Below are 25,256 nucleotides of genomic sequence, written 5' to 3' on the forward strand. Positions count from 1 at the left end.
TCGGGGTCACCTCCAAGCTGTCATGAGGCAATAGAGAAGGACATAAGGCGGAGCTCACCACCAGAAAAGTAAATAATGTCATGTTTTGCTCAACTACCATCCAACTGGGCCACAGAGGAAGAGAAAACAATGTCATGGCATCCTTCCAGTGCATTCTTTCCCCTCCCCCTACTCCCAAACCATGCCTTTGACTTTCCCAAGCTTATTTCAATATTGACTCTGTGCATTTCCAGGAGCCCAGCCCTAATACCAATTTCTTGAGGGATACAAAAAAGATGTGTATCTATTGATCCCTTACTCAGTCATAAATTCCTCTTGAAGTCTTCAAGGATTCACAGTCCAATTGATGAGAAGAGACAGCCAGCCAGCTACCAGAAAAGTGCAATAAACCATACGAGTGATGTCCCATGGCAACGTCCACAATGAACACTGTGAGTTTCACTGGGGTCATGGCACTGGGGGGTGGAGATCCCTGCAGACTGGGCCAGTCAAGTGACCGGAACAGACCTACACATTCCTGTGTTCATTGCTGGAGGTTACAAGTTGGCACCACTAACTTGGGCACAGCAAGCCAATGCTAACACACAGCTTTATCTGGGGTTTGGTGAACCCCACTTAATGCTGTAGGATCAGGTAGGGCGACTACTAAAGAAGAGACAGGACTCCCTGCTGGTCCAGGGGTGGAATGGCCAACTCCAGTTATACCTAACTCTAAGAAGCCAACTTCATTCCTTATAGTCCTGGATTTTTATGACCTTGAAAGCTGTTCAGCATAAGCGGCACCTCATAGGGTCATAAATCTTGAGCTGGGAAGGGACCACAAAGATTATCCAACCCAATTCTTTCATTTTACAAATTTACAAATTACAAATACCCAGAGAAGTCATGTGAATTACCCAAAGTCTCGCAGCTTGTAAGCGGAAAAGTTGAGATCCAAATGAAGGCTGTCTAACTCCAAATTCACTGCTCCAATGTTGAGCCACTGCTGGGCCGTTGACATGTCACTAGTGCAGTGGGAAGCAAGACAGTATAGGTAAAAGTGTGTATAACTTTGGAATCAGAGGACCTGGGTTCAAATTCTGACTCTGCCTGTGTGATTCGGGGGCCTCAGTTTCTTCATCTGTGAAATGACAGTGTTGGACTGCATGGCCTCTAAAGTTATCCAAGTTTGGAATCTGTAACCTTATGGTTCCATTACAGGGCCCTGACTCATCCCCAATATCCCATCCACCACCCCCCAGTCATAGCACTTTAAGGTTTTCCAAATGCATGCCTTATTATGAGGAAATTGAGGCCCAGAGAAGGGGAAGGAATTTCCCTGGTCCACACAGGCAGTAAATAGCAGAGCCAGCACCCAAAACCAGGTCTTCTGATTTCGAGTATAGCCCTATTGCCATTACACGACATTGAAATGTCAAGAGTGGCTGCAGTGGATAAAGCATTGGGCTTGGAATCAGAGAGACTCATCTTCCTGAGTTCAAATCCAACTTCAGACACCTACTAACTGTGTGACCTTGGGCAAGTCACTTAACCCTGTTTGCCTCAGTTCCCCATCTGTAAAATGAACTGGAGAAGGAAATGACAAACCACTCCAATATATTTGCCAAGAAAACTCCGTGTGAGGTCTCAAAGAGTTGGATTGAACAACAGCAAAAGAAAATATGCAGTCAACCAAATCACACATATTGCGGGAGCCAAGATGGCGGAGTAAGAAGTAAGTCGCTCTTACCCTCCCTTATTAACCTCTGAAAGCCCAGAAAATATAGCCCCAGGAAAAACTCTGAAACAGCTGAACCAGAAGAAAGATGGGGTGCAGCAGTCCAGTAGCCCCGGTAGCTTGAGGGATTAACGGGAAAGGCCCCTCTTGCCCTGGGAGAAGGGGAACAGTACAGAACGGAAGGCATTCCAGCAAGCTAGCAGAAAGCCCCACCTCAGGAGCAGCTAGGTGGAGCAGTGGACAGAGCACCAGCCCTGAAGTCAGGAGGACCTGAGTTCAAATCCGGCCTCAGACCAAACACTTGACACATACTAGCTGTGTGACCTTGGGCAAGTCACTTAACCCCAACTGCCTCACTAAAAAAAAAAAAAAGAAAGTCCCACCTCAGCATACCAGGAGGAGATCCTGAAACCCAGGTGGTGGAGCAGGTAAATACCAAAATCTGGACCCCCAAGTGCCTCAGTGAGGGTGGGGGAACTGGCGGACACCAGCTTGGAAAACCACCAGGTGCCCCAGCATTCCACAGCAACCATATCTCCCAGTGCCTCAGCAAAACTAAGGGAAGCAGCACTCCAAGGGGCCCCAGGCAGATAAACATCCTGCAACATCCATCTGAAACGAGCTGAAGAAAGGGAAAGGAAGGAAAGGCCCAGGTGAGCAGGAAATCTCCCAGAGCCACACTACCCAATCCTACCCCTAGAGTTCCAGTGTTATAGATTCCAGCCCAACACCAGGTAAGCTGCCAGAAGCCTACAGCCTCCAACTACCAGCATTGGAGGCCCCAGCACACAAAGCCAGTGAACAGGCCCAACACAAGAAGCTTGGGTCAGTGCCCTCTGCTCCCCAGCAGGAGAGCACAATATCTTTAAAGGCCAGGAAATAAGCAAACACCATGAGCAAAAAGAAATATACAATAGATTCTTATTATGGGAAGAGTGAAGATCAAGGCAGAAATTCTGAAGAGGACATTGTCAACAAACCCACATCTGGAACCTCAAAAGGAATATGTACTGGTCTGAAGCCCAAAAAGCCTTCTTAGAACAGCTCAAGAAGGATTTTAAAAGTCAGATGAGAGAGGTAGAAGCAAAAATGGGAAAAGAAATGAGAAGTATGCAAGAGAGAGTCAATAGCTTGGAAAAGGAAGGACAAAAATTAACTGTAGAAAACAAGTCCTTAAAAATACGATTGTCCAAATGGAAAAAAGTACACTGAAGAAAACAAGTCCCTAAAAAATACAATTGGCCAAATGGGGAAGGAGGTACAAAATCGAATAGAAGAAAACAATTTGTTAAAAATTAGAATTGGGCAAATGGAAGCTAATGACTCTATGAGAGAGTAAGAATCAGTCTAACAAAAACAAAAGCATGAAAAAATAGATGAAAATGTAAAATACCTCTTTGGTAAAACAACTAACCTGTTTATCCATCCAGGAGAGACAATTTAGAAATTATCGGTCTACCTGAAAATCATGATGAAAAAAAGAGCCTGGACAGTGCCTTTCAGGAAATCATCAAGGAAAACTGCCCTGAGGTCCTAGAACCAGATGGTAAAAGAGCCATAGAAAGAATCCACCGATCACCTGAAAGAGATATCAAATTGAAAACACCAAGGAATATGGTAGCCAAATTCTAAAATTACCAGGTCAAAGAGAAAATACTGCAAGTAGCCAGAAAGAAACAATTTAAATATCATGGAACCATAGTCAGGATTATACAGGACCTTGCAGCTTCTACATTAAAAGAGTATAGGGCATGGAATATGATATTCCATAAGGCAAAGGAGCTTGGATTACAACCAAGGATCAACTTCCCAGGGAAAATGAGCGTGATCTTTTGGAGAGGAGATGGATATTCAACGAAATAGGGGACTTCCAAACCTTCCTGATAAAAAGACCAGAGCTCAACAGAAAATTTGATCTTCAGATACAAGATTCAAAAGAGACATAAAAACGTAAATGGGACAGAAAAAAACAACATCTTATTGATAAGGGCAAACTGTTTACATCCCTACAAGGGAAGATGACACTTGTAACCCTTGAGAATTGTAGTGTTATTACACCTGTGTTAAAGGAGTACACATAAAGGGGGTGGGTATAAATTGACTTTGATGTAATGATAAAAAAATCTAATCAAGTGGGTTAAATGGATCTAAGTAAGTGGATTAATCTGATCTAAGAAAATGTACTGACAGAAAAAGAAAGGAGGAGGCAGACAAGGGTAAATTACATTACAGGAAAAGGCACAAAAACCTATTACTGCAGAGAGAAAGAAGGGAGGGAGATGAGCATTGTTTTAACCTTACTTTCATCAGATTTGGCTCAAGAAGGGAATAACATGATCAGTTAGGTACTAATATTGATAGAATTAACCCTTCTCAGCAATACAAGGACCTAAGACATCTCCAAAGGCTTCATAATGGAAAATGCTATCCACATCCAAAGAAAGAACTATGGAGTTTGAATGCAGATCGAAGCATACTATTTGCTATTTTTTTTCTTCTGTTGTGTTTTGTTTCCTCTTTCTGGTGGTTCCTCCTATTGGTTCTAATTCTTACTTACAACATCACTAATGTGAAAATGTTAATAGGAATGTGTATCTATATAACATATCAGATTTCGGGCCGTCTTGGGGAGGAAGGTGGGGAGGGAGAGGGAGAAAAATTTAAAACTCAAAAACTTATGGAAGTGATTGTTGATAGATCAAAATAAATTAATTTTAAAAAGTAGCAAACATAAAAAAACAAAAACAAAAACAAAGAAACAAACAAACAAAAAAAAAAAAAACACGTATTAAGCACTACCTAATTCTGGTGTCTTTTGATTTCAGTATCAAGAGCTTGGGCTCAGGATAACCAGAACAGGAACACAGAGAGCCACTCAGAGATAAGAAACCCCATCCATCCTCTTCTCTCCCATCCTTCCGGGAAAGAGAGAACCCATCGTGTCTTATTACAGGGCCCGTGTCACCACTAAAAGGGCTTTCACTTCTCTATCTTAATCCTACCGTCCACTCTCCCTGCTCCAGCTACTGGCAGCTAGGAACAATGGAAAGCATTGTTCACAGCTGCTAAATCAAACTGGATTTCAGATCCCTGCCAAGCTCTGGCTTCTGCTGCCATCCTGGGGCCATTTCCTGACACTCCAGGACAATTCCAAACATGTTTTTCTTCTTTAGTTTAATGAAAAGAAAAGTGAGCAAAAAAGTTGGGAAGAAGAAAAGGAGGTCCTTGAAGAAAGGGGTTATGGTGGTCCTGAAGAAAATATTGCATAGACTCAGTAGCTCTTTGCTTCGCAATACTCATGCCTTTACAAAAGCTGCCAATTCTCATTGTCTCTGCTTCCTGTCCTCTACCCAGCCCTTTGAAATCTGACTTCTGACCTCATCACTGAATTGAAACTGTTCTCAGTTCTCACCAAGGTTACCAAGATCACTTAACTGCCAAATCAGATAAATTCTTTTCTGTCCTCATCCTTGTTCACATCTCTGTAGCATTTGACACCATTAATCACCCTCTCCTTTTGGATACTCTCTCTCTCTCTCTCTCTCTCTCTCTCTCTCTCTCTCTCTCTCTGCCTCTGGGTTTTCATTGATACTGTGCTCTCCTGGTTCTCTTCCTACTTGTCTGACCACTCCCTCCCAGTCTCCTTAACTGGATTCATCAACCATGATCCATGCCCCACCCTTATGAATAAATGTACCTCAAGGCTCTGTCCTGGGCGTCTTCTCTCTCTCTCTCTCTCTCTCTCTCTCTCTCTCTCTCTCTCTCTCTCTCTCTCTCTCACTCAGACTTCTCAGTTCCCATGGGATCAACTATCATTTCTATGTAGATGACTCTCAAGTCTATATATCCAGATATCCACTCTCTCCTGATCTCGAGACCAGATCACAAGTCATCCTTGATTCTTTACTCTTACTCACCACCTAATATTCAATCAGGTGCCAACTCATTGCTTTGGCCTTCACGACACCTCTTGCATCCATCCCCCCTTCTCTACTCAGCCACCACACTGCTTCAGACTCTCATTACCCATCATCTACTGATTGGTCTTCCTGCCTCTTTCCTCTCAAATCCACCCTTCCTACAGTTGCCTAAGTGATAATATTCCTAATCATGTTGCTCCATATTGTCTCAAAGATAAAATACAAATTCCCCCAGTATTTAAAGCTCTTTACAATCTGGCATCAGCCTATGATTTCAGACTCATGTACACTACTCTTCTTTAGTAACCCTACAATCCAGTGACACTGTCCTTTTTTTCTCACACATGATATTCTATCTCTCATCTTCACGCTTTTGTATAAACTATCCCCATGCAAAAAATGCACCCTCTCCTCACCTCTGCATAATAGAATTCCTGCTTCCTTCCAGGCTTAGGTCAAGGGCTGCTTCCTAACAAGGCCTTTCCTAATTTCTACCCCCAGTTATTAATGAATTCCTTCCTCCCAAAATTACTTGAACCCCTAATAAACTGAGTCATCCCCCCCCCATCCATTTGATGAAATTACAGTATGTAAGTGCCAGGTAATAGAGACAATGAGATGAAACTGTATTCAAGAAGTAGCATGGGGGGGAGGCGGGGCATCTAGGTGGCTCAGTGGATAGATCACGGCCCTGAAGTCAGGAGGACCTGAGTTCATATCCGGCCTCAAACCAAACACTTGACACTTTCTAGCTGTGTGACCCTGGGCAAGTCACTTAACCCCAACTGCCAAAAAAAAAAAAAAATGTGGCATGGTATGTGAATAGAGCGCAGGCCTAGAAGCCGGGAAGAGTTGGGTTCAAATCTTGCCTCTGATACATGACTGACTTTGCAATGAAATTTCAGGCCTGGTCCAAAAACAAACTTCTCTATACATACTATTACCTCCTCCCTTGCCCTCCAGTAAAATGTAAGTTTAAATCCAGCCTCAGACACCTACTAGCTATATGACCCTGGGCAAGTCATTTAACCTCTCTGTGCCTCAGTTTCCTTAACTATAAAATGGGGATTATAGCAACACTCACTTTATAGAGTTCATGCTAGGATCAAATGAAATAATATTTGTAAAGCACTTAGTACAATGCCTGGCACATAGTAGGCACATAATAAATGCTTATTTCCTTCCCTTTCCTTTCCTTGAGAGCAGTATATTTCATTTTTGTCTTTTTTCCCAGTGCCTGGTATAGTACTTTAATAAATGGTGCTCAATAAATGCTTATAGAATAAATCAACAAATTCTGTAAGATACAGCACAGTGACTAGTGACCCTGTTTTCTTATTTATAATTTCCATTTCTATAGCCATTTAAAGTTACAATAGCACTTTCCTTACAATAACCAGGTAAGTAGGGCATAGAAGAATTATTCTTAATTAATATTTTCATTTTACAGGCAAGGAAACTGAGTCACAGAGGGAAAGTGACTTGCCCACCACAGTAAGGGGCAAAGCTGGGACCCAAAACCAGATTTCCCGATACCTGGTCCAACATTCTTTCCAATACACCACATGGCCCCTCACAAAAGGTATCCTTTTAATCTTGTCCCTCATTTTTGTTTGAATACACCAACAAGAAACATTTGTTAAGCACCTACCATAATCAAAGGGCAAAAAACACTACTCGGGGCTACTTCCTACAAGAGGCTTTCTCTGATCCCACCACCTGATCCCACTCTCTTTCTTGAAATCACTTTATATTACTTTGAATGTGCTTTGTGTTTGTTTACTTCTAAGTCTACATTGTATATTTCAGTATATATTACATGGGGAGGAGGCATCTTGCTCCAGTAGAATGTAAGCTCCATGAGGGCAGGGGCTATTTCTTTTTCACCTTTGCATTCCCAAAGCCTAGAGTAGTAAGTACCTGGCATGGAGTGGAAATCGAAATGTTTGTTGGACTAAACTGAATAGAGTGTAGAGGCCAAAAAGGGGAAGCAGAAGGCCTGATAAAAACTAGAAGTGGTTACCCAGGGAAATTGATTTAACCACAGGAGAAGGGGGAAATCTCCCTTCCTCAAAGTCTCTTAAAATCAACTAGAGAGCTATTTGCGGGAGGTGGATGTGTTCCTGTTGGGAGAGAGAGACAGCACCATGGACCCAGCCCCCTGCTAGCAGAAAGGGTGAGAGATGGCACCATTACATTTTGGAAAAAGAGCTGTCCAGCCCTATTAAGCTCCCACTGGGCAACAGATGGGATAAGGCTATAGCCACCCATTTGCCAAGAAGTGTGGTGACTTTGCCAACTTGGTGACTGATCAGATTGCCTGTGTGCCCAGGCCATTGTGAAAACTGGAACTGCCGAGGGTAGGGGATGACTTAGGTCTGTCTCCCTTGGGACTATCCTTACAAACACACACAAGTTGGTTTCTGGTACCCGTCTGAAGATGTCCATTAAACCAGCACCACTCAGACCCTGAAACACCAGGAGTGGAACCTGGACACATGAAATACTTCTTTGGCAAGCCAAATCATAACATTGGAGAGAGTGCTAGATTTTGAGTCAGATGACCAGAGCTTGAATTCTGACTGCCACTTAATCATGACTCCTGACTTTTACATAATGACTCAGGGCTTACAAAGCATTTTATAGACCTTATGCCATTTAAGCCTCAGATTCTGTGAGGTACACACCAAAGGTATTTTTCATCTCATTTTGCAAATGATTGAGTGACTTACCTATAATCACATCACTAGTAAGTGTCAGAGGCAGAATGCAAACCCGGATCTCCACGTTTCCCTCTTCTCTCAATCTGTTCTGGCTTACTTTGTTCCCTTCACTGTCTTGAACTCATGGCTGACAGATTCAGGTATCTGAACCTCCTACTCTCCTTATCCAAGACCCCCTTGTCATATTGCAGGTCATGCCTTGCCACTCCAGTGTCTTTGCCAAGAAAGCACCAAATGGAGTCATGCAGAGTTGGACATAACTGAAACAATTGAAAAACAAAAATATCCCACCATAATTTTCCTGACCTATCAATTTAGTAACCCTGTTCCCCCGAAACCCTGCCACAGCAACGAAACTGCTCTCTCTAAGGTTCCCAGTGATCTCTCTCTCAGATGCTGAGTCTGACTTTCCTTTTTTTTTTTTTCTTGGTGAGGCAATTGGGGGTTAAGTGACTTGCCTAGAGTCACACAGCTAGTGTCATGTGTCTGAGGTCAGATTTGAACTCGGGTCGTCCTGACTCCAAGGACATCTACTTTGCCACCTAGCTGCCCCTGAGTCTGACTTTCTTCCAGTCTTCGTTCTGCTTGGCTTAGGCAGCTTTTAACACTTGATCAATCGCCTCTTTCTCCTGTATACTCTCCCCTCCCCTGATTTCCGTGATGCTGCCGACTCCATTCTCTTTCTGCCCCTCTGTCTGTACTTTCCCAGGCTCCTTCACTGCATGATCGTGCTGTTCCCACACACTAAATGTGGGCATGCCCTCAGACTCTATCCCCGGCCCCCCCCCTCAGTGTATACCCTCTGTCTCAGTGATCTTATTGGCTCCCATACATTTAATGATCTTCTATATGCAGATGACCCCTACACCTATATATCCATCCCTAATCTCTCTCTTAAAATCCAGCCCTGAATTCCACATTCCCAACTATCTGCTAAACTTCTCCATTTGGAACTCTTCCCTGTAGGCATCTCAATTGCAACATATCCAAAATGGAACTAATTACCTAGTCTTCCACTAAACTTGTGGCCTATTTCTGTTGAAGGCGCCATCATCCTTCCAGTCAAATAGAGTCACAGCTTGAACTCTCCCCTCCCTCCCTTACCTCCCATCCATACTCAATCAATTGCCAAGTTGTATTGATTCTGCCTCCATAATATCTCACTTTCATCTCCTCTCCCCTCGGCAATCACCCCCCTGTTCTTGTCCTCATGACCTATCTGCTGGACTATTCTCAATAGCCTTCTAATTAGTCCCTCCCCAGTCGGTCCTTTGAAGAGCTGCCAAATTCATTTTCTTCAAATGTAAATCTGACTGTGTCACTTCTTCATTCAAAAATCTTCAGCTGTCTCCCTGTTATCACTGGAACAAAACACAAGGCTGAGACACAATTTTGGACGTAACAAACATGAGAATTTGTTATTTGATTATGCTTATTTGTTATGACGGCTTTGTTTTTGTTTTGTTTTTTTCCCAATGGAAGGAAAAAAGTGCTTGTTAATTAAAAAAAAAATTGAGAGAGTTAAAATGTAAACTGATCAGCCTGGCATTTAGCACTTCCCAGTCTTGCTTCTGCCTACTTTTCCAATCTTATTTCATATTATTCCCCACTCTGTATCTTCCATTACAGTCAAACCAGCCTACGCTTTCTTTTATACAACATTGTTTCTCCCGGGTCCACACTTTTGCCCTGGGTATCTCTCATGTTTAGAATGTTCTCCCTCCTAAGAATCCCTCACATCCTTCAAAGCACTATTCACAAAGCACTTGCACCTCCTATTTGTTGGCATTCTTTTCCTCTTAAAATTATATATAGTTTCTGTTTATTTATCTGTGTACATGTTGTGTTCCCCATAGCATATTCCCAGTAGAATGTAAATTTCATGAAGGCAGTGGGATGTTCATTTTGGCCTTTGTATTCACAGCACTAGCACAGGGCCTGCACATAGTAGGTGCTTAATATATGGTTGTTGTTGAAGTCCAGCCCTCTAGCCTCTGTGCCACATTTCCCCTACTCTGGCTTTCATTTTCCTCAGCTGCAAACAGAGGAGGCTGGATGAGACGTTCTCCAAAATCCCCTCTGTATTTCAATCCTGTGAACTCTGATACTGAGTTGCCAAAGAGTTCTGAGTTACAAAGATAGTTATCTGTTTATATGCCTTCACACTGAAGTCTATCCCAATCCAAGCTACAATAGAACTAGGGGATGGGTCACAGGGCATCTGGCTAGTTTCCCAATGGAATTCTGCCCCTGGATCAAGATCAAAATGATTTTCTTGTTGAGAAATGAATTTGTGCAAAGGGGTTGGGATGGTTGCAAGGACAATTTCTGACTGGTTTCAAATCCAGTTCTCTTTCCTATATAGCAGTGGTTCCCATTTCGTGGTTTACAAACCCCTCTGGGATTCACTAAAATAATCCAAGGAGTTCACGCTGAAAACTCTTTATAAAGATGCCTTGAGCAATAAATAATTGCTCAATTATGTTAACAAATATATTTTTCCTCTGTGACAACAAGCACATGCATGTTTGAATCATTACAGGTTTGTTTCTGCAGTGATTTGAAACCTTCATGATTATGTGCACAACAATTTTGGTGCCTGTGCAATGGTTTCATAAAGTTCTCTTTCTGACTCAATGAATCATGTTCTTGCATTTTCTCAACATGCCATCAAGTTGTTTTCAAACCTTCATAAGGGTTTGGCATTTGAGTATAATCAATTCCCAGTGGATGGTCAGATGCACACACTTACCTTCACTTGTATTCTGTATACTACACCAGAGTGGTTTCCTCGTTCCCTTCTGATAATATGTGATTATACCTCATCAGCTGTGTAATTATGTGATTAAGATGTTGCATTCTTGCGGGACAAATGTCAGGCTGTTTGGAGACACGATCACTGGGCAAGCACTTTACCAGCCATCTTGAAACCATCACAGACCATCATTTATGTTCTGCAGAAACAAAGCTTATGTTGCCTCTCCTTAAGGCTATTTTCAAATTTAAACTTAGCCTCTGCTTATGTTACTATTTTTCTATTTGGAGGGTTTTCAGATGAATTTAGCAACACTGCTTAGTCATTCAGTAGAGTTTCTATGTGAATTTATCCGGTATGCCAGTGGTGGAAGAGAAGAGAGTATTGTCTGAGGAAATCTTTCCTTATAAAGGTTAGTCTATATATAAGCACTGTTTTGAAATGAAGTGATTTATTAAATTGAACTTCCAATACGCTTATCATTTAATAGAGGCTGTCATTAGTCAGTAGAAAAGGGAAGATTTTTTATTGTAACTAGCTGTTTGTTTTCGTTGTCTGGTAGGTGGCTAAAAAGAAAAAAGGAATTGGAGCTTGTGAAATTCTGTCATTTTCTATTACATCTTTGTGTGAGCAAGCATTTTTCACTATATTCTTGTTTCACATCAAAATATAGAAATAAACTCAATATTTAAGACTATATTTGTCTGCTGTTGCTGTTTGATGGTATCCGATTCTTTGTGACCCCATTTGGGGTTTTCTTGGCAGACATACTAGAGTAGTTTGCCATTTCCTTCTCCAGCTCATTTTACAGATTTGGAAACTGAGGCAAAGTGACTTGCCCAAGGTCACACAGCTGGTAGGTGGAACCAGATTCACTAGTAAATGTCTGAGGCTGGATTTGAACTCAGGTCCTCCTGACTCTAGGCCCGGCACTCTATCCGCTGTATGACCTAGCAACCCCAACCTATAAGTATTATCATCCTAATGAGATTGTGAGATCCTCTGGGGGATGGGCAGCATGGTATAGTAAGAAAAGTGCTAGGTCTAGAGGCAAAGGACTTGGATTCAAATCCTGGCTCTGATACCAGTTCCCTGTGTGACTTTGGACAAGTCCTGCACAAGGGACAGAATGTTGCACTTGGAAGCAAGAAGACCTGAGTTCAAATCCTCTTCAGACATTTACTGGCTTTGTGGCCCTGGGTGTCACTTAACCTCTGTCTGCCTCAGTTTCCTCAGGCTAAAATAAGGCTAATACTAGCACCTACTTCATAAGGTTGTTGTAAGGATCAAATAAGATAATGTTTGTAAAGTGTCTTATAAATGTTGAAGCATTATGTAAAACTAGTTATTTCTTAATCTCTCTCTGACTGACCAGCTTCATAAATGCTCAGTTTCCGCATCTATAAAATGAGGCTGAGGGACCAGATGACCTCTAAGGTTCTTTCCAATTCTAAGTCTATGATCCTACACCTGGGTCTTATTCATCTAGCACCCTCTCATGCCAGCCAGAATATAATGCACACAGTAGGCCCTTAGGTGCCCAATAGATAGAGCATGGGACCTGAAGCCAGGGACACCTGAGTTCAAAATCTGCCTCAGACACTTACTAGTTATGTGACCCCGCACAAGTTACTTCACCTCTGTCTGCCTCAGTTTCTTCATCTGTAAAATTGGGATAATAACAGCCCATCCCTCCCAAAGTCATGAGAAGCAAATGAAATAATATTTGTAAATCACTTTGCAAACCTTAAAGCACAATATAAATTCTAGTTATTGTTATTGTTATTAACTATTATTAATGGCTAATAAATGGAATTGAATGATGGATGGGAGCCAGTTTCCAGCAAAGCAGCTGTCATCAACCAGGCCACGGCACGAAACTGGCCTCTTTGCATGTGCCTGAGGTCTCCAATGCTGGGGCCCCATTCGTCACTTAGGAGACCTTCACTAGGACACCCCACAATGCATGTGGATGGCTTGGAGCTTAGATTTCCAGGCCAAGGCCTGAGCAGTTATCTCAAACAAGGTCAGCAACTGCCATGCCAACTGATGGAATGTCACATATCTCCTCTCCCTGGCAAAGCCTCCAGCCCAAAGGAAGCTGTCTCTTAACTCCTCAGTTGTAAAGACAAGAGAGAATGGAAGAACCAGGCATCAATCCAGCCCCCCATTTCTCCTCCTTCCTCCACTCCCACCTCACATCTTTGATGTAACAGCTGATATTCATATGGCACATTACAGTGTGCAAAGCACCTCTCTCATTTGCCCTCCAAACAAGTCTGCAAGATATAGGAGGCAAAGCTGAGGCAGAGAGAAGAATCCAGACATCTTTAGATTGTAACACACTGGGTAAAAGGAGGCAGAAGACCAATCTACCTGCTTTAGGTTCTGCCAGCAAACACACAAACATGCCCAACCCACTTTTCTAACATGACTGTTTTCCAGGGGGACACACAATCAGAGGGCTCTCTAACTAGTTTCCTTGTCCTCCTTCTGGGAACCAGTCGAATACAGCAGGCTAGGAGGTACCATAGTGCATAGAGTACAGCGCCCTGGAGTCAAACCTACTCTTCCTGAATTCAAATCCAGCCTCAGACACTTACTAGCTGTGTAACCCTGGGCAAGGCACTTCACCCAGTTTGCCTCAGTTTCCCCATCTGTAAAATGAGTTGGAGAAGGAAATGGCAAACCACTCCACTATCTTTGCCAAGAAAACTCCAAATGAAGTCACAAAGCGTCAGACACAACTGAAAAAAATGATTCAGGAGGATGTACCAGGAAGAGAAACAGAACTGGAAAGAACCTTAGAGGTCTTCTAGTCCCTCAGCCATGAGGAAATTGAGTATTTATTAAGCAGATCCATCACAAAGAAATTAAGAAATAATGATGATGATGATGATGATGATGATGATAAACAGTAATAGCATATTCACTTTCTAAGTCTACTACAACCTGCTGTGTGACCTCAAGCAAGTGACCTCAATCTCCTCTCCAGACCTCAGTGTCCTCATCTGTAAAATGAAAGGGTTTGAATAGAATCAAAGATTCTTAACCTGGAGTCTATAAACTTTTTAAAACTTTTTTAAAAAATTTAATAACTATTTCAATATACACTGGTTTTCTTCATAATCTTACGTCTTTTATTTTATGAATTGAAAGCATGATTCTGAAAAGGAATCCATAGGCTTCCCCAGACTGCTAAGGGTGAGAGGTCCATCCATGACACAAGAAAGGTTGAGAACCCCAATACCAGATAATCTCTAAGAACCCCTCCAGCTCTAGACCTGTGATGCCTAAGGTGTCTTTTAGCTCCAACACCCTCTGGTTCTAAGGGGCTTGCCTAAATACAACTGATTTGGAGTCAGACAGCTTGTCTCCAAATGTCAACTGTTCTACTTACTCCCTGGCTAAGTTTGGGCAAGCCACCTCACTTCTTTTGGTGTTAATTTCCTTGTTTGTAAGATGAGGGGGCTTCTAGGTGAGCTATAATGTAAGGGGTCGGGTGGGGTGTCATCTAGGGAATTCCCCCCACCCCAACCTGATGAGATTACAGGGTTGGGCCAAAGTTTGGAGGTAATTCAGGGCACACCCTGTAATCTCATTACTTTGAGTGCTGAATTCCTCAGACTGAGAATGACTCCCCAGATCATCTCTCTAAGTCTAAATCCCATGATTCCAGATGTCACCAATATCCCCCTAAAGCCAGATCAGGATCCAAGAGCAGCTGCTCCTTTCCCCTCTGAGTCAGTAGAAAAAATGATAGATTCAGAATCACACCTTGGGCCAACCCACTTTTCTAGCCTTATTGAGTGAATGAAAAAAACATTCATTACTTATATATTTATCATGAGCCAAGTACTGTCCTAAATCCCTTTACAAAAAAATAAAGACAGTCCCTACCGTCAAGGAGCTTACATTCTAGGGTATTGTTGAGGAAAGTGTTGGCCAGAGAAGGGCATTTTAGTGTGGAAATTTAGAAGGATGGTGAGTGGATCAGCTGGGGGAGGTGACTGACACACCCTTTCCAGGGGCAATGCTAGAGTTGATTTGATTATAATTCACCATGCAGTGTGGTCTAATGCTTAGAGAGCCCAGAAGACCCAAGGTCAAGTTTTTCAGAGAAGGTGTTAACCTGTACCTGTAGAAGGGGTTTCTCCTCTGGGAGTTCCTTCTATGGATGACATCACAGTCCTCATCCTTATCCAGGACTGAGACTTGCTGGAGTCGGGGTTAGGTGAAGAAGAGCACGTTAGAGAAGAATGCTGGGAGCAAGTGAAAAAAACTGCCACCTTCCCCCCACTCCACCCTCTCCCATGCCCATCAGGCCAGAAGGACTCCAGGCCAGGAGGTCCAAGAGATGAAAGACTTCACTCCTCCAGGGCCTGGATGACAGGCCAGATGGCCAGGCTGGGGAGAAGATGGCACATAAATTATGGTCCAACCTTGCTGGTCTTCTAACTAGTCCTCCATTGAGGGCCTTACTCTGGCCCATTTAGCCAGTATGTATTAAAGGCTAAACTTGAATCTTTTTCCTGGTTTGAGACTGGGTTCTTTAGCCGTACTGCCTATGCAAGTGATTCTGGATTTATAAGATCGCTACATAAAGTGATTTTTACATAATGCGAATTTGTCTGAGGGAGTACAGGCACACTGTTCAAAGGACACAAAGCCTGGCCTGAACTGAGAGCAAGAACACATGGAAAGAGACCAGGGAGGAGAAAGACATGGGGACTGGACCCGGAAACAGACAGGATATGACGAGTGAAGGTGACATGTGGGGCTAGGGATAGACTCATGGTACCTGAGCATTGAATGAAAGACAGAAACAGTCAGACATCTGGGTGGGTGGGTTGAGCACTGCTGAGGTCTCAAGCCAAGCTCCTGATCCCGTGCCTGCTGCTCAATCTTCTGCTTCCACTTGGAGAGGTTTTTTTAGGGGTTTTTTTGGAGAGGAGGGGGGATCTCCACCAGGGGCAAGATCAGAGAGAGAGAGAGCACAACTGGACAGTAATATTAACACGGGTGTGTTTTGGAATGCAGATTTCTTTCATAATTCTTTATATAAAGTCAGATTTGCATAATGCAAATTTACATAAAGCAAGAATTGTCTGTATATAAAAATAAAAGGGAATAAGCTGGATGGGGCTGGTTGGGGTTGGGGGTGAGCACTTATTAACTGGAGGAATTAGGAGGTAGCACTTAGGCTGAACCTTAAAGGCAACTGAGGTTTTGAAGAGGTGGAGGTGAAAAGGGCATTAATAAGCTAGGGAACACTTGAGGGAGGGCAACCAGGATGAGGAGGGTCCTTAGGAGGGTCAGTTAAAGGAACCGGACCTGGTTAGCCCAAGGAAGAGAACACTGGAGGTGAGCAGGGAAACTTGAGTGATATGTCTTCATGTGATAAGAAATCCATAACCGGGAACACGGGTTATATTCTAATAAAATGAGGAAGCACATGTAGGCAGTGGTGGGCAGGAGTGTGAAGAGCTAATGGATGGTAGCTCTGCTGGGACCCAGAGAACAGAACTCAGAGCCATGAGTGGAAATTGCCAAGAGGCTCTTGTCCCATATGCTGTAGGCTTGGATTCTTAGCCTTTTTTTTTTTTTTTTTTGTGGTGTGTCCACAAAAGTGGTATGTTCTTAACCAAGTCTCATCGTCTTTCTTGGGCCTTCAGTTTTCCCTTCTATATCATGACGTTTCGCTAGAAAATCTCTGAGGTCCCTTCCAGATCTAAATCTGTTGCTGGTAAGAACCAGCTCTCTGGTTTCCAATAAATAACCTTGATCTGCAATAGCCTTAATCTCCAACAGTCTTCTTGAGAAGCATCAGTCTGCCGCTGAGATGTTCAAGCCGAGTACAGCCGTAAGCAGAAGTTTTATAAGCCCAGCCTCTCTAGTGAGGGAGGGGCTGGAAATCCTGACCATGCTTGTAGGACAATACACTAGGTTCTCTAGCCCTGGGTGGGGCACCCCAAGCTAATCAAGAAACATTTCCTGCTCTTAAGTAGCCCACAATCTTGGGACACAATACCCAAGAAATCAACTAGAATAACAACTGGTTGTACTCAGCTCTGGATAGGACTATAGAGAAGACCTAATACAAGCCTTTCATTTTATGAAAGGGGAAACTGAGGCCCAGAGAAATTCAGTCACTCCTGACTCTTCATGACCCCATTTGAAGTTTCCTTGGCAGAGATACTGGAGTGCTCTGCCATTTCCTTCTCCAGTTCATTTTACAGATGAAGAAACCAAGGCAAACAGGGCGAAATGACTTGTCCAGGGTCACACTGCTAAGGAGGTGTCAGAGGCCAGATTTGAACTCATAAAGGTGAGTTGTCCTGACTTCAGGCCTGGTACTCTATCCACTGTAGCACCACCTAGCTTGCCTCCCAAAGAAAAGGAAAGGGACTTGTTTAAATTCAGTTAGTCAATCAACATTTATTAAGCACCTACTTGCAGCCACTACAGTCCAGAGCTCACAAATTAGGGAGACAATTTGCAAACAAGTAAGTACAAATAAGCTATTTATCCAGGCACTGGAGATTCAAGAAAAGTCAAAAGATAGTCCCTGCCCCCAAGGAGCTGACAATCTAATGCCTGAGACACCAAGCAAACATATACAAAGAGGATAAATAGGAAATCATTAAGAAAGGTCAGGCCCTACACTTAAGAGGGGCTGGGAAAGGCTTCCTATAGAAGATAAGCTTTTCAGAGACCTGGAAGCCAGGAGGCAGAGATGAGGAGGAAGAGTTGCAGGCATGCTTGACAACTAGAGAAGCTTGTTTAGAGCTACCTATGGGTGTAAGTGCTTCTTTGAACCCCATTTCTTCTAGTCTGCCTTCCAGTTTTTTTCCACAGTTTTTTGTCAAATATGACTTAACCCAGTAACTAGTATCTTCAGTATTATCAAACACAAAGCTAATAGGTTCATTTGGTACTGTTCCATTATGGCTAATCTGTTTCATGAACCATTCTATTTAAACCAATATCAAATCATTTTTTGGTGATTACTGCTTTGTAGCATGAATTGAGATCTGGTACTACTGTGTATATATTTTGGATTTACTTATCAGGGTATATGCTGCATACCCACAAGACAACTTAAGAAGGGGCTGTTTCATGTTTGCCTTTGTATCGTTGACTTTAAACATAGTGCTCATAATACAGGTACTTAATAAATGATTGTTTAATTGAAATCAGTCAATAAGCATTAACTAAACATCTACTCTGTGCCAGGCACTGTCCTAAGTGCTGGGGATAAAAAGAAAGGCAAATGACAGTCCTTGCCCTCAAGAAGCTCACAGTCAAATCAAGAAGACAACTTGCTAATAAGTATGTACAAATAAGCTATTTTACTAGATAAACAGAAATTACCCACCAGAAGAGGGATTGGGAATGGCTTCCATCGTCAAATTCTAGCTGGGACATTTACAGGAACCAGGGAAGCCAGGAGATAGAGATGAGAAGGCGACAGTGTTCTAGGGATGAGGGAGAGTCGGTGGAAATGTCCAGAGCCTAGAGATAGAGCTTATTGGTCATGGAAAAGCAAGGAACCCAGTGTCATTGGATCAAAGAGTATGAGAATGAGTAAGGTGTAAATTCTGGTCTGGGAAGTTGGATTTTTAATTCACATACTTTGAATTAATCCAGTGCTAAGACAGGAAGCCACCTTCTTCAAATGTCTGCCTGTGGAATATGTGGTAGAAATGAGAATTTTTTTTAGATCAGACAGAAGCGTTCATCTCTTTTTACTCTTCTATCATATTTATTAGCTTATCAACATCCTGGGTCCTGCCACTCTCAGGATCCCAGATGGCCATCTCCTAGTGTCTAGGCACCTCAGAGCCTTCCCCTAGAGAGAAGAAACTGAGGGAAAGTTGAACCTGTGTCTCACAACCATCAGCCAATGCTCAGTCCATTAGCTGCTGGAGCAAGGATGCCTGTGCTTGCCATAGGCAGATGATTTCTTGGAAGTACTTGGGACACATTTAGGCAGCCTCAGAGCAAGCTGGGAAAGTCTAGCCCAAGCCAAGGCTGGGCTAATTGCCAAGGCCAAAGGAAGAAAGAGCCTCTCTGATAGGTCTTCACGGGGGTTACTGGCCTGAGGGATATGTCAAAAGGTTCCCCATAAACAGAAGGCCCGTGACCCTGAGAGATGTACAGACTAAATTTAAATTCACAGAATGTCAAAGTAAAGAGGAACTTTAGAACATAGAACATAAAATGTTCCAGCTGAAAGGGAATTTTTAAAAAAATATTAGAGCAGAAAGGAACCTTAGAATGTAGAAAATAGTATTCAAAGCTGGAAGCAACATTAGAACATGGAATATCAGAGCTGAGGAGGATGTAGGGGAACAAAAGCAGAACAGAGAAAAACTGTCAGAGCTGGAAGAGGTCTTAAAATACTCTAGGTTCCCAAAGTGGGTGATATGACCCCCTGGGAGGCACTGAAACATTCTAGGGGGATAGTAGTAGCCTTGGTGCAATTGGAACGCGTTGAATAAAAATAAGGGGGCAATGGAAGCATAAGGGAAGAAGAGAAGAAATTTTTGAAAAACAGTTCATACATGCTTCATCTGTTGCATAACAGAGTTAACATAGTGGTGATTACATTATTTTCCAAATAAACACACAAAATGCAAGTTATAACCAATCAATGGTCAAGTCCGCCTACAGGTCTTAACAAGCAAGCGTTGGCAGGCAAGCATGTCATGCATTACCGGGAAGTCCAGCATGCATTGGCAGAAATATGTACATGTAATGACTTGCTTACAATATGATATCATATGGTTACATGATGCAATATATTGTATCATCAAAATTTCAATGCAGGGAAAAATACCCACAAATTTACAATAAATTATTAAATTTAAGATGCATCATTTAAAATATATATATATATATTTTATATATATTTTTGAAATGATGCAAATTTCAAAAACAAAAAACCATCAAAGGGTTAAATAAAGTAGATTTCCAGAGAGGTGCTGAGTAATTTTTTTTTTTTAAAGGGGGTGGTAGGACAAGTAAGTTTAGGAACCTCTGATACAGAATGTCTGAAATGGGTGTGCTAAAACATAAACATAGGAGCTGGAATAAGCTCTAGAATATTGAATGTTAGCTGGGAGAAGCCCTAGAACATGGAATGTGTGGGGGTAAGGGGAAAGACTGAGCAATGAAAGCCCACAGAACATGTGTTGCTGTTGTTTGCCTGTTGCACATCTATGTGGAATTTGTTCCCCATAAATGTGTGATAATGCATTAATGGCTGAACCCAGAACATATGCAGGTATCCCAGCTGTTCCCTGCCAGCTTAGTGCTTGGGGATGGAATGGGATGCTCAGTCAGAATAAGGCATTGGGTTGGCTGCTGCCCTTCCTTCTTGAAGAGGACCAAAATGACATCACTGTGTTAGAGTCAAGTCACAATGCGTCCGCCCAACTGTGACTGCTCAAACCAGTACAAGCTCAGAATGTTCTACCGCAGGTTGCGCACACATAGTCCATGCAAACATAAACAAAGGAAAGTTCTCTCTCTTCCCTATGACTTTCAATCAAGGAAAAAGAAATGCTGCAAGGCTCTGGTTACCATATGACCTTGAATACATGGAATTCGTGTTTCTTCTATCCTTTACTTAGCTGGAGGCATCTAGGTGGCACAGTGAGTAGAGCACTAGGCCTGGACTCAGGAACACCTGAGTTCAAATCCAGTCTCAGACACTTACTGTGTAACCTTCGGCAAAAGTTAATCTCTTATTTACTTAACCTCTATCTAGGTTTCTTCAGCTATAAAGTGGGGATAATAGCACCTACCTGTAAGGTCGTTGTGAGGATCAAATGAGATATTTGTAAAGTGCATAGCGAGGTGCCTGGCACATAGTGGGTGCCTGGTTGTTGCTTTTGTTCGGACGTGTCCAAATCTTTTGTGATCCCATGGACATAATATGCCAGTGCCGTCCATGGAGTTTTCTTGGCAAAGATACTGGAGCCATTTGCCATTTCCTCCTCCAATGGATTCAGGCAAACAGAGGTTAAGCGACTTGCTCAGGGTCACATAGTTAGTAAGTATCTGAGGCCACATTTGAACTCAGGTATTCCTAACTCCAGGTCCAGCATTCTATCCACTAAGCCACCTAGCTGCCTCCATTAAGCACCTTCCTTCTTTTTTTCCCACCTATCTCTACTGTGTATTTTTCCTTGATTCTACATAAATCATCAGAGTTGAAACCACCTTGTGAGTTTCAAAAAGTTGGAAGAACTACCGGAAGTCGAGTAATGAGAATCCCTAGCAAAGTTGCCCGTGGCCCCAGTAGACCTGCCCAGTGAGCCACCGAAGCTCTGAGGAGCGAACTGCTTGACCCACACTAAGAGTGGATCAGTCCAGCAGCTGACACGTTAAGAACAAGAGAACAACTCATTCACAGAGCACTCTGCAACCAGAGGTGCATTCAGGAATACTTGTAGATAAGTTTCAACTCACTCTCCTTAGGATCTGATGTGGGTGAGGAAAGTGAGCCCCAGTTGGGGGAGGAAGCAACTACTTTGAGCCCCCTCTTCCCAGGGATCAAGATGTAGAAGGGAAAGTGTGCCCCAGTTCAGGAGATGTGTGTATGTGTGTGTGTTCTGTCCCCCACCTAGATCATAAGCTCCTTCTTTCACTCCATCAATCAGCAAACACTTACTAAGTTCATGTTATATGTGAAGTACTGTGCTGGGTACTGGGGATACAAATAGAAAAGATATAGACTGTGTGTGTGTGTGTGTGTGTGTGCGCGTGCACTTTGGTTGTAGCAGTACTTTTCCAATAAATATCCCTTTGTTAAAGATAACTGATGTTCATTGGTATCAATGTTAATTGATACTGAGGGGCTGATCAGTGATTAGATGATACTGAGATGTTAACAAGTTAGATGATATGGGAGGTGGGCGATATACAGGATACAAGGCTTTAGAAGAACCCTACAACCCCCTAGGGACACCCCTAGAACCTTAAAAGGGAGTAGCAGCCTTGCTCTAGGGGCCCAGCTTCCCAATGGAGCTTGGGTTAGGAGAGTGAGCCAAGAATCAGTATGTCAGAATTGGGAGGTGCTTCCCTCCCTCCATTTGCTTTCCTGCCTCCTTTTGTGTCATCTATGCCCCCCCCCTTAGATTACAAGCTCTTTGAGGGCAGGAACTGTCTTTCTTTTTACTAATTGTATCCCCAGTGCTTAGCACAGTGCCTGGCACATAGCAGGTTCTTAATAAATGTTTTTTGGATTGGATTTACAACATAGAATGTCAGGGCTGGAAAAGAGCTTAGCACATAGACACTAAGTGACCAAGCTGAGATCATCTACTTCAAATAAGAAAATAAACAGCAAGTGTTTTTGTAAAACCACAAAGCACCATAGAACAGTGAATTATGAGTAACAGGAATAATAAACATTGGAGCTGAGATTTGAATCCCGGGTCCTGAGTTCCCTTCTCATGCACAATGAAGGAGCTGGATCGGATGAACTCTACAATCCATTTAGCTCTCAGTCCTGTCACCCTGAGAATCCCCATCTGGGGTTCCCTTCGCTGTTGGAATCTGACCTTCAGTGCCATCCCCTGGGGGCCTTTAGGGGCCCTGTTGCGGAGGCTAGGACCAGTGGGGTGGAGAGCTGTACTGGAGGAAGACAGAAGCCCAGAGGCTCCTACTGCCTTTCCTTGGCATGAACGATAAAACAGCCTGAGTGATTGCAACCCAGCTTCCAAGGAAGGCTGGGAAGACTCCAGAATGACGGGTGCATAGCCCTTTGGAGACACCAGGGTATATAAATATGGGGATAATTAGAACCCGTGCCGAGAGCCTATTAAAATATACTTTATCATTCTGAACACAGCTGTTCTCTCAGGCTGGTTCCTGCTTAGAGCATCTTGGCTCTCTCCCCTGAGGGAGAGATCATGCAGCTGTAAAACCTACCAGCGTGAGGGAAAGGGGGGGAAGTGGGGGGAGCTGGTGGGGCGCTGCTCACCTGCTCCATACAAACTGATTGTCAAGAAGTGAGCTAAGATCATAGGACTTAGAGCTGGAAGGGGCCTTTGGCAGCATGAAGCCCGACCCATTTTTTGATAAATGAGGAAACTTAAGAACAGAAGGAAGGGGGAGGTTAACTTGCCCAAGTTCCCACAGTCCTCTGCTCTCGCCTGCAGCGGAGAGCTCAGTTCTTGGCACCATGGCTTAAGGATCTATTTAAGAAGGATGTCAAGGGCCTGGAGGATGTCAGGAGGAAGGCAATCCGAGTGATGAGGGGTCTTTGGGTGAAGAAACTGAGGATGATTGGAGAAGAGAAGATCAACAGCGAGGGGGGCAAAGCATGATAGCTCTCCTCCAGGATCTGAAAGACTGTGACATGGAATAGAGATTAGACATTCTGTTTGTCCCCAAGGGACAGAACTGTAGCAGAGTGGAAATTACAAGGAAGTAAATTTAGAATTGATATCGGGAAAGCACACACAGCCCTCACAATGATAGCTGTCCAAAGTGGCATGGCTGCCTCCAGAGATGATGAGCTCCCCTGCCTTGGGAACCTTCAAGCAGAGGCTACACAAACCACCCATGAGGAACATTACAGTGAGGATATCAAGGAGAAGAGGGTGATGGATCGTGTCAAAGTCTGCAGAGACATCATGAAGCATGAAGATTGAGAAAAGACCATTAGATTTGCAACTAAAAGGTCAATGGCAACAGGAGAGAACAGTTTTGGTTGAATGATGATCTCAGAAGCCAGACTGCAGTTAAGAAATACGTGGAAGAAGTGGAGGCACCGAGTGTAGACGGCTTCCTCAAGTTTAACTTAGAAAGGGACAGCAGATATAGGATGGTAGCTAGTGGCAATGACCAGAACAAATGAGAGGGTTTTAAACTCGAGTTCAAATCCTGCCTCAGACACTTACTAGTTGTGTGACCTTGAGCAAGTCACTTGACCTGCCTCAGTTTGCATGCATAAAATAGGGATAATAAAAGCACCTACCTTTTTGTGAGGATAAACTGGGCTATTTGTAATGCACTTTGCAAACCTTAAAGCCCTGTGTAAATTGCCAGTTATTATTATTAAAGATGGCGGAGGTGGGGGAGTTCGTAGGAATCAGGGAAGGAGCAGGCAGGGGGTGATTAAAGATTACAGAGTAGGGATGACAGAAGGTGGAGAAGATGGAGAGAATGGGATCCAGGGTACACATCAAAGGAGAAGTGAGACAAGGGATGGAGGAGAAAGCAGAGGAAGAAATACGAGTGATGCAAGATGAGGAGAGAAAAGAGTTCTCAGCAAACAGCCCCCATTTTTTCAGTGATGTATGGGTCAGAGTTCTCCACCGAGAGGGGGGTGGGGATGGGCAGCATCACAGGAGATTTGGGGAAAGATGAGGGGGTGGGATATTGGTTTTATTCGGAGTCTGGAGGGGATGGCTAAAAGGATGGTCTTGCTTCTGAGAGGGCCCAGCTTAGATCACGTAATAAATTTGAGAGATGAGAAAATGGCAGCCCGGAGATGGGAAGGGACTTGTCCAAGGGCACACAGGTAAGCACCACATCTCAGATTCTGCCTCAGGAGTTGTTCCTCTGACTTCCCACTGCACCCGATCTGGGTGCATACATACACACCTCCTCGAGCTGCTTAAATCATCGGGGAAGCCAAAAGCACCCTACCAACAGTTAGGTTGACCAGGATCATACAGGAGTTCCCCAGAGTAGTCTAGCCATGTTTTGGGCAGTGGCAGCGTCCTTGAAATAAGGATGTGGCCTCCATAAGGGACTATTTAAAAGGGAATAGCACTGATTGAGATCTGTAAGTTCTGGTCCATTTGCAAAAAATAAACAAGCCAGTCTCATCTTAGTGTGATCAACATCCTGTGTCACCCTGAGCAAGTCACTTAACTGCTGTATCTCAGTTTCCTCCTCTGTAAAATAAAGGGGTTAGACTAGATGATCTCCAAGCTCAGACTCCATGACCCCCTGTCCCCAAGTCCCTGGGCAGTAGAACCCTCACCAGGCTGCCCTTTTCTCCGAGAAGCCCATCCCATAGTGTTTGATTTGGGCTCCTGCCAGTGCTGGTGGGCAGGAGAGGAGAAAGGGAGCATGACTTGTGCCAACCATTCTAGGCAGCAGCCCTTTCTGGGGCA

The sequence above is a fragment of the Vombatus ursinus genome, unplaced genomic scaffold (genome assembly GCF_900497805.2).
Source record: "Vombatus ursinus unplaced genomic scaffold, bare-nosed wombat genome assembly UNPS02014177.1, whole genome shotgun sequence".
Taxonomy (NCBI): domain Eukaryota; kingdom Metazoa; phylum Chordata; class Mammalia; order Diprotodontia; family Vombatidae; genus Vombatus; species Vombatus ursinus.